This window comes from Pseudophryne corroboree, chromosome 7, assembly GCF_028390025.1.
Source record: "Pseudophryne corroboree isolate aPseCor3 chromosome 7, aPseCor3.hap2, whole genome shotgun sequence".
In the NCBI taxonomy this organism is placed as follows: Eukaryota; Metazoa; Chordata; class Amphibia; order Anura; family Myobatrachidae; genus Pseudophryne; species Pseudophryne corroboree.
The window spans coordinates 120,078,108-120,090,350 of record NC_086450.1 but is presented as its reverse complement, the minus strand read 5'-3'; the positions used below and the strand labels follow the sequence as shown (position 1 = coordinate 120,090,350).

Sequence of the window (12,243 nt, the reverse complement as noted above, 5' to 3'; positions counted from 1 at the left end):
CCCCTTATTGATTGTGCGACTAATTTAACCATGTGCATTGTTATACTATTATGAAACAGGGGAGATTCAATTACGCATCATGGGGGTCATTCCGAGTTGATCGCATGCTGGCTACTTTTAGCAGCCGTGCAAACGCATTGTCGCCACCCACTGTGGAGTGTATTTTCTCTTTGCAGAAGTGCGAACGCTTGTGCAGCAGTGCGCCTGCAAAATAATTTTGTGCAAACCAAGACCAGCCCTATAGTTACTCTCCGTGGGCGTTGATTCTAACGATGGAGGGACGGCTTTTGACGTCACACACCCGCCCAGCGAATGCCCAGCCACGCCTGCGTTTTTTCTGCCACGCCTGCGTTTTTCAAGGCACTCCCTGAAAACGGTCAGTTGACACCCAGAAACGCCCACTTCATGTCAATCTTCCTGCGTTCGGCCGTATGACTGGAATGTTCGTTACACTTTGTGCAAATCCACAATGCTCATTGTACCCGTACGACGCGTCTATGCATTGCGGTGCATACGCATGTGCAGAAATGCTGATTTTTAGCCTGACTGCTGAACTGCGAACGGCAGCTAGCAATCAACTCGGAATGACCCCCCAGGTTCCTTAGACACCTTGCACGATATGCAGCTGCATACATTGTTGGTAATTACGGCCCGCAATGCTAGCTCATTTTTGCTCACACTCCATAGTGGTGCGGAAAGTCAAGGGATATCCTGCATTAGAGTAGAGACAGCAGGCTTTATTCACAATGGCACACAGTCTGGAGTCGGTCGCAAGAGACCAATGGCTTTAGAATCACGCATGCAACAGGCTGTAGTACCCTTATGCTGTGGTACTCGGTCGTAATGCCCTGGATGCTGCAGCATGATTGAAATGCTGCAGGAATTTGGAGGAGGAGACAGGTGGCATTCCTCAAAACAGAGGGGTATTGCCTCCATTTTGGGGTCATGCTGAAGCCAGTGTCTGCATTTTAGGATGCAGATTCATTGGTTTTGGCAGGTATGTTTTGGCAATACAGATAATCCTGGCGCTAGCAAGCACTAATAATCCAATAAACCTTATTGTGAAAACTGCTGCACACCTCTGAGAGAAATGCCACTTCTCTCAAACAATGAAAAAGTCCAGAAAAAAGACAGTGTGTGACACTGCACACATAGGCTATAAAAAGTAGCAATTAAATAAAAAATAATAATTTATTAAAAAATTACAATGACAGCCATAAAGATACTATAATAGTCACTCCTGGGTTTATGGGCTACAGTGGCAACATAGATCAACACATAAAAAGTCATATAAATTCACCTAAATTAACTATGCAACCAATAGCAAAGGCACAATTGTGAGTCCCAACCATCATCTCTCCCTCTCTCTCTCTCTCTCTCTCTCTCTCTCTCTCTATATATATATATATAAAATAAAGTTGTTAGTTTTTGTATGTTTGTATCGGCATCACGCAAAAACTACTGGATGAATTTGGATGGCGTTTTTATTATTGGGTAGCTTAGTGGCCTAGAAAGAAACTGAGCTATGTATGATCTTGATGTGGCATCAGGGAGAGGAGCAATAAAGGAAAAAAACAGGCGCTTGACACTTGGCACATGCAGTGTGCAGGCTCCTCAAGTCCAAAATGACTATGGGGGATATTCAGAGTTACCATGAGAAGGGATGAATTGGGAATACCGCACAGGGTTAAATGGATTATCAGGAATAATAGTAAATAAAATGTTGTCTCCGAGAAAAGCTGACAGTTTAGACAGTAGTCTAAAATTTATCACCTTCTACCGTGAGTTAAATATCTATGGGTAGACAAAATGGTGAACAAGCCTGCTGCGAAACGTATGTTGGGTACGTGATTAGGGTCACGGAGAGCGCTCTCACGTGACCGGCCTCAGACCAGCGGCAGAGGAGAGGAGACCGGGCGAGACGCCCAGCCTGCATACCGCACGGACTCAAGCGGTTTAGCGGCACTTGACGGGACGGGGAGGCGCACAGTAGAATAAGTATCCCTCCCCCCTTCCCTGTCCAGATTGTCCTCACCTTTAATGATATAGCCAACGCTTAATTGGGCTATTTATGATGCTGGTTGTGAGTAGCAAGTATATAAAAACCATTCACCGTAGGTGTTTTGTATGATCTATTGCATTTTTACCCGTGGTATTCAGCCGCAACTCTGGTTATAATATTATCCAGGCTCTCTGGCATGTTTAAATGTATAAATTGAGAACATACTTATAGTACACCGCAGGGCACCTGAAGTTGCAGCGCCGTGTGTTGTGTGTTTTTTTCTTAAATTTGCCTGGCCTCTTTGTATCAGCCTATGCAAAGTTTATGGCAACAATTGTATCTAATGTACTGGCTGCCAGTATTTGACTGTTTAGTATTGCAGCAAGTATTCTTTGTCCCTTCCCCTTTTCTTTTGATATATACTAAAAAGGTGGTTACAATTGTATCTGGGACATTGGATGTTATAAAAACACACTCAATCCTTAATTTTCCTGTAATTGTAGCTAGTTTTTTCTTGTTTCTTCATTTGATACAAACTAACACCACACCTGACATCTAGCATGGACAATGGGGGTCATTCTGCCTACTGGGAGTGAATCTTAGCTTATCAAAATTGCAAACGAAAGATTCGCAATATTGCGAAAAGACTTCTCTGTGCAGTTTCTGAGTAGCTTGAGACTTACTCTGCCAGTGCGATCAGTTCAGTGCTTGTCGTTCCTGGTTTGACGTCACAAACACACCCAGCGTTCGCCCAGACACTCCTCTGTTTCTCCAGCCACTCCCGCGTTTTTCCCACAAACGGTAGCGTTTTTTCACACACTCCCATAAAACGGCCAGTTTCCGCCCAGAAACACCCACTTCCTGTCAATCACATTATGATCACCAGAATGAAGAAAAACCTCGTAATGCCGTGAGTAAAATACCTAACTGCATAGCAAATTTACTTGGCGCAGTCGCACTGCGGACATTGCGCATGCGCATTAGCGACTAATCGCTCAGTTGCGAGAAAAAAATAACGAGCGAACAACTCGGAATGACCCCCATTATCTTTATTAATGTTGATGTATCAAAAAGTATTATTCAACTAATGCTTTTTTGACAGGTAGATCCAGTCTGCAATAACAGACATCTTTTCTTCAGATTTTGTGTTTGTTTGTTATACATGCCTTAAATTATAATAGGCTATTTTCCTCGTTCTGCCTCACGCTATGTACAGGAAAAACAGAGGCTTGTTGTCACTAACCCCTGTTGACCATATGATTTAACCTCCGCATACCCATGTGTTTGGGCTGCCAATCGGTGCAATGATGGTCAACTAAATATCCTCAACGGGTTAGATAAATGCATTCTATAAAACTGGCACAATAACAAACATCCCTCATTCTGTCACATAACAGCTGCACTCGCTGCTCTTTTCCATACGTAACCTACTACCATACCACACTGGATATGCCCAACCCCATCTGATCTTGAAGGCAATACAGTGTTGGGCCTGGTCAGTACTTTAGTGGGAGACCATTTAGGAATACCAGGTGTTGTAGGTTACTGATGGTACCCAACTGGGGCTTGTGCTGACTCCACGGGAGGATGGGCATATGCTTGCCAGACACCAAATTACCACAGTAGTAATCCATCAATATGTTCGCAGACTCAGCTTTATGTGTGGCTTATAAAGCTTAGAGCCATTCATTCATTATTTGTGCATTTTCTTTTTTCTTGTAATTTTAATTTGTGTACCTAGTTTCTTATATAGACATACTATTAAAAGTTAAGTTTTAACTATTTCATTGCTACATCATCACTCATACATATACCAATAATTTCAAGCTACTCTCCTGGAGTGAGTGCTCCCAACCAAGGTCACTTTTTCTAGCTTTTTCTTTCTATTTTCGGATATTCAGAGTTGTAAGCAAACCAAAAAAGTTAGAAATTTGGGCAAAACCATGCTGCATTGCAGGTGGGGCAGATGTAACATGTGCAGAGAGAGTTAGATTTGGGTGGGGTGTGTTCAAACTGAAATCTAAATTGCAGTTTAAAAATAAAGAAGTCAGTATTTACCATGCAAAGAAACTATATAATCCAACCAAATCTAAATCTCTCTGCACATGTTACATCTGCCCCACCTGCAGTGCAACATGGTATTGCCCAAATGCTAACTTTTTGGGTTTGCTGACATCTCTGAATAACCCCTTATATGTATAGAAATATACATTTTGGGGGGAGAAATATATTTCTAGGGACTGTTTATGAACTATGGAGACATCCACACGAGCGAAGCCGCGGGCAAACGCTAGTAAACATAGAAAAGTCTCACTGTGATGAATATATCATATGGCTTTTGCTCATCATCTGTGAGATAGGATAAAATGCTCCACAGGTAAAACTAATATAGACAGCCTTAATATCACACAGTTGCTGATTTAAAAATACCCAGCTAGTGTGTAATATCCAACAAATTGGACCGGAGACAGTAAAGGGTACAGGCAGTATTTTAAAATGGTGAATGGCCAGAGCAAATACCTGTTCCACAGGTAAATAATTACCACAAAAGCTGATAGTAGATGAAATACAGGTAATAACAGAGAGGGGGGGGGGGGGATTTCTCACCCATGTACCGAGACCTCCTCCTGTCCTCCTCACAGTCCATGTAGTGGTTTTATACAGAGAACGCAGTTCAGTTTTAAATCAGCATCTGTTTGATATTAAGGACATTTATATTGATTTTACCCGTGGCGCATATTCTCCTATCCCACAGATGATGAGATAAACCATATGATATAAATAGCATTAGCATATTAGCATTTATGACAACTGTTCCACATGTACAGTAACTCTGTACAAAAGTTGACATTTAATAAAATTTTTCGAAACTATTGTATTAATCCTTCTTAAAATCCTTTCAATAATTTGTTATAAGTTACTATGATCATCTCCTTCTTTTCAACATAAAGTCATACATACAAAGAAATGTCTATTTGTCACCCCAAAAATATAAGTGTGTTTTCCTAAATATAGTGAAAAAAATGGTGGGACTTTCTGAGGTGACAAGAACAGTGTGAAATATGTAAAATTAACATGAATGTGTTTAATAAATATGATTTATTACCAAAAGTATGTTTAATAATAAGAATTTACTTACCGATAATTCTATTTCTCATAGTCCGTAGTGGATGCTGGGCCTCCGTCAGGACCATGGGGAATAGCGGGCTCCGCAGGAGACAGGGCACATCTAAATAAAGCTTTTAGGATCACATGGTGCGTACTGGCTCCTCCCCCTATGACCCTCCTCCAAGCCTCAGTTAGGTACTGTGCCCGGACGAGCGTACACAATAAGGAAGGATCTTGAATCCCGGGTAAGACTCATACCAGCCACACCAATCACACCGTACAACTTGTGATCTGAACCCAGTTAACAGTATGATAACGAAAAACGAAGTAGCCTCTGAAAAGATGGCTCACAACAATAGTAATAACCCGATCTTTGTAACAATAACTATGTACAAGTATTGCAGACAATCCGCACTTGGGATGGGCGCCCAGCATCCACTACGGACTATGAGAAATAGAATTATCGGTAAGTAAATTCTTATTTTCTCTAACGTCCTAGTGGATGCTGGGACTCCGTCAGGACCATGGGGATTATACCAAAGCTCCCAAACGGGCGGGAGAGTGCGGATGACTCTGCAGCACCGAATGAGAGAACTCCAGGTCCTCCTTAGCCAGAGTATCAAATTTGTAAAATTTTACAAACGTGTTCTCCCCTGACCACGTAGCTGCTCGGCAAAGTTGTAATGCCGAGACCCCTCGGGCAGCCGCCCAAGATGAGCCCACTTTCCTTGTGGAGTGGGCCTTTACAGATTTAGGCTGTGGCAGGCCTGCCACAGAATGTGCAAGTTGGATTGTGCTACAGATCCAACGTGCAATCGTCTGTTTAGACGCAGGAGCACCCATCTTGTTGGGTGCATACAATATAAACAACGAGTCAGATTTTCTGACTCCAGCTTTCCTTGAAATATATATTTTTAATGCTCTGACAACGTCCAGTAACTTGGAGTCCTCCAAGTCGCTAGTAGCCGCAGGCACCACAATAGGCTGGTTCAAGTGAAAAGCCGAAACCACCTTAGGGAGAAAATGAGGACGTGTCCGCAGTTCTGCCCTGTCCGAATGGAAAATCAGATATGGGCTTTTGTATGATAAAGCCGCCAACTCTGAAACTCTCCTGGCTGAAGCCAGGGCCAATAGCATGGTTACCTTCCATGTAAGGTATTTTAAATCTACCGATTTTAGAGGCTCAAACCAATGAGATTTGAGAAAATTCAAAACTACGTTCAAATCCCACGGTGCCACTGGAGGCACTATTGGGGGTTGTATATGTAGTACACCTTTGACAAAAGTTTGTACTTCAGGCACTGATGCCAATTCCTTCTGGAAGAAGATTGATAAGGCCGAAATTTGAACTTTAATGGACCCCAATTTTAGGCCCATAGACAATCCTGCTTGCAGGAAATGTAAGAATCGACCCAATTGAAATTCTTCCGTTGGAGCCTTCTTGGCCTCACACCACGCAACATATTTTCGCCAAATGCGGTGATAATGTTGTACAGTCACTTCCTTTCTAGCCTTAATCAAGGTAGGAATAACTTCCTCTGGAATGCCCTTTTCTTTTAGAATCCGGCGTTCAACCGCCATGCCGTCAAACGCAGACGCGGTAAGTCTTGGAACATACAAGGTCCCTGCTGAAGCAGATCCCTTCTTAGAGGTAGAGGCCATGGATCCTCCGTGAGCATCTCTTGAAGTTCCGGATACCAAGTTCTTCTTGGCCAGTCCGGAACCACCAGTATTGTTCTTACTCCTCTTTTCCGTATAATTCTCAGTACCTTTGGTATGAGAGGCAGAGGAGGGAACACATACACTGACTGGTACACCCACGGTGTTACCAGAGCGTCCACAGCTATTGCCTGAGGGTCTCTTGACCTGGCGCAATATCTGTCCAATTTTTTGTTGAGGCGAGACGCCATCATGTCCACCTTTGGTCTTTCCCAACGGTTCACAATCATGTGGAAGACTTCTGGATGAAGTCCCCACTCTCCCAGGTGAAGGTCGTGTCTGCTGAGGAAGTCTGCTTCCCAGTTGTCCACTCCCGGGATGAACACTGCTGACAGTGCTATGACATGATTCTCCGCCCAGCGCAGAATCCTTGCAGCTTCTGTCATTGCTCTTCTGCTTCTCGTGCCGCCTTGTCGGTTTACGTGGGCGACTGCCGTGATGTTGTCCGACTGGATCAACACCGGCTGACCCTGAAGCAGCGATTTTGCCAGGCTTAGAGCATTGTAGATCGCTCTTAGCTCCAGTATATTTATGTGAAGGGACGTCTCCAGGTTTGACCACACGCCCTGGAAGTTTCTTCCCTGTGTGACTGCTCCCCAGCCTCGTAGGCTGGCATCCGTAGTCACCAGGACCCAGTCCTGTATGCCGAATCTGCGGCCCTCTAACAGATGGGCACTCTGCAACCACCACAGGAGAGACAACTTTGTTCTTGGTGACAGTGTTATCCGCTGATGCATGTGCAGATGCGATCCGGACCATTTGTCCAGCAGATCCCACTGAAATGTCCGTGCATGGAATCTGCCGAATGGAATCGCTTCGTAAGAAGCCACCATCTTTCCCAGGACTCTTGTGCATTGATGTACTGACACAGTTCCTGGTTTTAGGAGGTTCCTGACAAGTTCGGATAACTCCCTTGCTTTCTCCTCCGGGAGAAACACCTTTTTCTGAACCGTGTCCAGAATCATTCCCAGGAACAGCAGACGAGTTGTCGGGGTCAATTGAGATTTTGGAAGATTCAGAATCCACCCGTGTTGCTGAAGCACTACCTGGGTTAGTGCTACACCGACTTCCAGCTGTTCTCTGGACTTTGCCCTTATCAGGAGATCGTCCAAGTAAGGGATAATTAATACGCCTTTTCTTCGTAGAAGAACCATCATTTCGGTCATTACCTTGGTAACGACCCGAGGGGCCGTGGACAAACCAAACGGCAGCGTTTGAAACTGATAATGACAGTCTTGTATCACGAACCTGAGATACCCTTGGTGTGAGGGGTAAATTGGGACATGCAGATAAGCATATTTTATGTCCAGGGACACCATGAAGTCCCCTTCTTCCAGATTCGCTATCACTGCTCTGAGTGACTCCATTTTGAACTTGAATTTCTGTATGTACAGGTTCAAGGATTTCAGGTTTAGAATAGGTCTTACCGAACCGTCCGGCTTCGGTACCACAAATAGTGTGGAATAATACCCCTTTCCCTGTTGTAGGAGGGGTACCTTGACTATCACCTGCTGAGAATACAGCTTGTGAATGGCTTCCAAAACCGACGTCCTTTCTGAGGGAGACGTTGGTAAAGCAGACTTTAGGAACCGGCGAGGGGGAGACCTTTCGAACTCCAACATGTAACCCTGAGATATTATCTGCAGGATCCATGGGTCCACTTGTGAGCGAGCCCACTGATTGCTGAAAATCTTGAGTCGACCCCCCACCGCTCCTGAGTCCGCTTGTAAAGCCCCAGCGTCATGCTGATGGCTTTGTAGAACCCGGGGCGGGCTTCTGGTCCTGGGCAGGGGCTGCTTGCTGCCCTCTCTTACCCTTTCCTCTGCCTCGCGGCAGATAAGACTGTCCTTTTGGTCGCTTGTTTTTATAGGAGCGAAAGGACTGCGGCTGAAAAGACGGTGTCTTTTTCTGTTGGGAGGGGGTCTGAGGTAAAAAAGTGGATTTGCCGGCAGTTGCCGTGGCCACCAGGTCCGAAAGACCGACCCCAAATAATTCCTCTCCTTTATATGGCAATACTTCCATATGCCTTTTGGAATCCGCATCACCTGACCACTGTCGCGTCCATAAACTTCTTCTGGCAGATATGGACATCGCGCTTACTCTTGATGCTAGAGTACAAATATCCCTCTGAGCATCTCGCATATAAAGAAAAGCATCCTTTAATTGCTCTAGAGTCAATAAAATACTGTCCCTATCCAGGGTATCAATATTTTCAGTCAGAGAATCCAACCACACTACCCCAGCACTGCACATCCAGGCTGAGGCTACTGCCGGTCGCAGTATAACACCAGTATGTGTGTATATACTCTTCAGTGTAGTTTCCAGCCTCCTATCTGCTGGATCCTTGAGGGCGGCCGTATCAGGAGACGGCAACGCCACTTGCTTTGATAAACGTGTGAGCGCCTTATCCACCCTAGGGGGTGTTTCCCAGCGCGCCCTAACCTCTGGTGGGAAAGGGTATAATGCCAATAACTTCTTGGAAATTAGCAGTTTTCTATCTGGGTTAACCCACGCTTCGTCACACACGTCATTCAATTCCTCTGATTCTGGAAAAGCTACAGGTAGTTTTTTCACCCCCCACATAATACCCCTTTTTGAGGTACCAGCAGTATCAGAGATCTGCAAAGCCTCCTTCATTGCCGTGATCATATAACGTGTGGCCCTATTGGAAAATACGTTTGTTTCTTCACCGTCGACACTAGATTCATCTGTGTCGGTACCCGTGTCGACTGACTGAGGTAAGGGACGTTTTACAGCCCCTGACGGTGTCTGAGACGCCTGAGCCGGTACTAACTGGTTTTCCGGCCGTCTCATTTCGTCAACTGACTTTTGTAATGTGCTAACATTATCACGTAATTCCATAACTAAAGCCATCCATTCCGGTGTCGACTCCCTAGGGGGTGACATCACCATTACCGGCAATTGCTCTGCCTCCACACCAACATCGTCCTCATACATGTCGACACACACGTACCGACACACAGCAGCCACACAGGGAATGCTCTAATCGAAGACAGGACCCTCTTAGCCCTTTGGGGAGACAGAGGGAGAGTTTGCCAGCACACACCAAAAGCGCTATAAATGTATATAAACAACCCTAGAAGGTGTTGTTTTTGATATAAGCGCTTTTAATATATCAATATCGCCAAATTATGCCCCCCTTCTCTTTGTTACCCTGTTTCTGTAGTGCAGTGCAGGGGAGAGTCCTGGGAGCCTTCCTCACCAGCGGAGCTGAGCAGGAAAATGGCGCTGAGTGCTGAGGAGAATAAGCTCCGCCCCTTTTTCGGCGGGCTTTTCTCCCGGGTTTTAAGAAAACTGGCCTGGGTTAAATACATACATATAGCCTTAATGGCTATATGTGATGTATTTATTTTGCCACTAAAGGTATTTAATATTGCTGCCCAGGGCGCCCCCAGCAGCGCCCTGCACCCTCCGTGACTGAATCAGTGAGACGTGTAGCAACAATGGCGCACAGCTGCAGTGCTGTGCGCTACCTTCATGAAGACTGAGGAGTCTTCTGCCGCCTGCTTTCCGGACCTCCGTCTTCAGCGTCTGTAAGGGGGATCGGCGGCGCGGCTCCGGGACGAACCCCAGGAGGACCTGTGTTCCGACTCCCTCTGGAGCTAAGTGTCCAGTAGCCTAAGACTCCAATCCATCCTGCACGCAGGTGAGTTGGAAATCTCTCCCCTAAGTCCCTCGATGCAGTGATCCTGTTGCCAGCAGGATTCACTGAGATTTAAACCTAAAAAAACTTTTTCTAAGCAGCTCTTTAGGAGAGCCACCTAGATTGCACCCTTCTCGGACGGGCACAAAAACCTAACTGAGGCTTGGAGGAGGGTCATAGGGGGAGGAGCCAGTACGCACCATGTGATCCTAAAAGCTTTATTTAGATGTGCCCTGTCTCCTGCGGAGCCCGCTATTCCCCATGGTCCTGACGGAGGCCCAGCATCCACTAGGACGTTAGAGAAAAATATGATATATTCAAACCCGCGCATTTGTCTGTAATTGAATAACTTAAACCAGAGGTTCTCACACACGGTCCTCAAGGCACCTCAACAGTACAGGTTTTAAGGTGTGTTAACCGACCGGCCCTGTTCTAGCCACATAACACCCATACTCTACTCCCTTCACTGGCTGCCTGTAAGATGGCGAATCATCTTCAAGATTGGCTTACTGAGTTTCAAAGCACTACATGACCAGGGCCCAAGGTACCTGAAGCAGCTACTTACCCCATACTGCCCCACTCGATTACTGCGATCTGCAGATGAAGGAATTTTAGCAGTACCTAGAATTTCCCGTAATTTATCTGGGGGTCGAGCTTTTAGTCATGCGGCCCCAACTATAGAATCCTTCAAAAGTAGACTCAAGACTTTCCTTTTTACTCAAGCATTCCCATAAATGTCCCTTTAGTATCTCCATACTTCTGTATTTTATGAAAAGCTGTTCTGTACTTCATTATTTTCTGTACTATATTATGCTATGTATCTGTTAAGCGCCTTGAGTCCTATTGGAGAAAGAGCGCTATATAAATAAAATTATTATTACTATTCTTATTATTATTATTATTATTATTATTACAAACGGTGAGATAAATCTGTAAGATTTTGACTATATAGTCAAAACATTATGAAAAGTTAGTGCATATCTCAAGGTCTTAGGCAGCTTGCGATACAGATTTGATCCCAATGCCTATTACCTTGGTGTCGGTATTGTAAGGTTAGATAGACTGTGCAGGCAAGTCAATCTTGACTATCTAGTGTACTATCTAGTACAAAGTATAGTCAAAATTGACACTTAGTCAAAATCATACATAGACAAAATCTCAAGCACAGATAATCAAAATCTGTACAATCTGTGCTATCTGGGCGAGTCCAAGGGAAATCGCATAGTCAACATTGGGCATAACAAAGATCTCACCATGGGTACACACCATAAGGTATATACATGGCTCAGCACAGATGGCTAAATCAAATTCACTGAGCTGCTAATTAAGTCACCTGTGGCTAAGCATGGATAAACTTAAAACCTAGACTATTGGGGTGTCTTGAGGACTGCGTTTGAGAACCTCTACCTTAAATCTTCTTAATGGTTTAATGAGATTGCCATATAAATAGAACAGAGCTACTGGTGGATAAATTATGAAGAAAAATACTTTATTTTATCATTAATCATTTTTTCTGTAGAATCTATATTATTCAGCAGAATACACTGTAAAAAATAATAATAATAATAAAATGATTATATTTCTTTAAATAATGACGTTTTTATATTGCTTGATAACAGACTATAACAGATTTGGTCATTGCCACCACAAACCTATAAAGCACAGTGAAAACAATGTTGTGGGTTTTTTTCCAAGCAACTGCCCTTTTTAAGATAACTCTCTTGGGTAAATGTTTTTTTGCATGATTTAA

At 44.3% G+C, this 12,243-nt stretch overlaps 1 protein-coding gene and 1 pseudogene across 4 annotated transcripts in view; one reads left to right on the top strand and one right to left on the bottom strand.

Annotated features, from left to right (window-relative positions):
- LOC134944756 (sodium channel protein type 2 subunit alpha-like) overlaps positions 1–12,243 on the bottom strand; it is a 423,313-nt gene that overhangs the window by 198,570 nt on the left and 212,500 nt on the right. The window lies entirely within an intron of this gene.
- On the top strand, positions 3,428–3,546 carry LOC134947297 (5S ribosomal RNA; annotated as a pseudogene).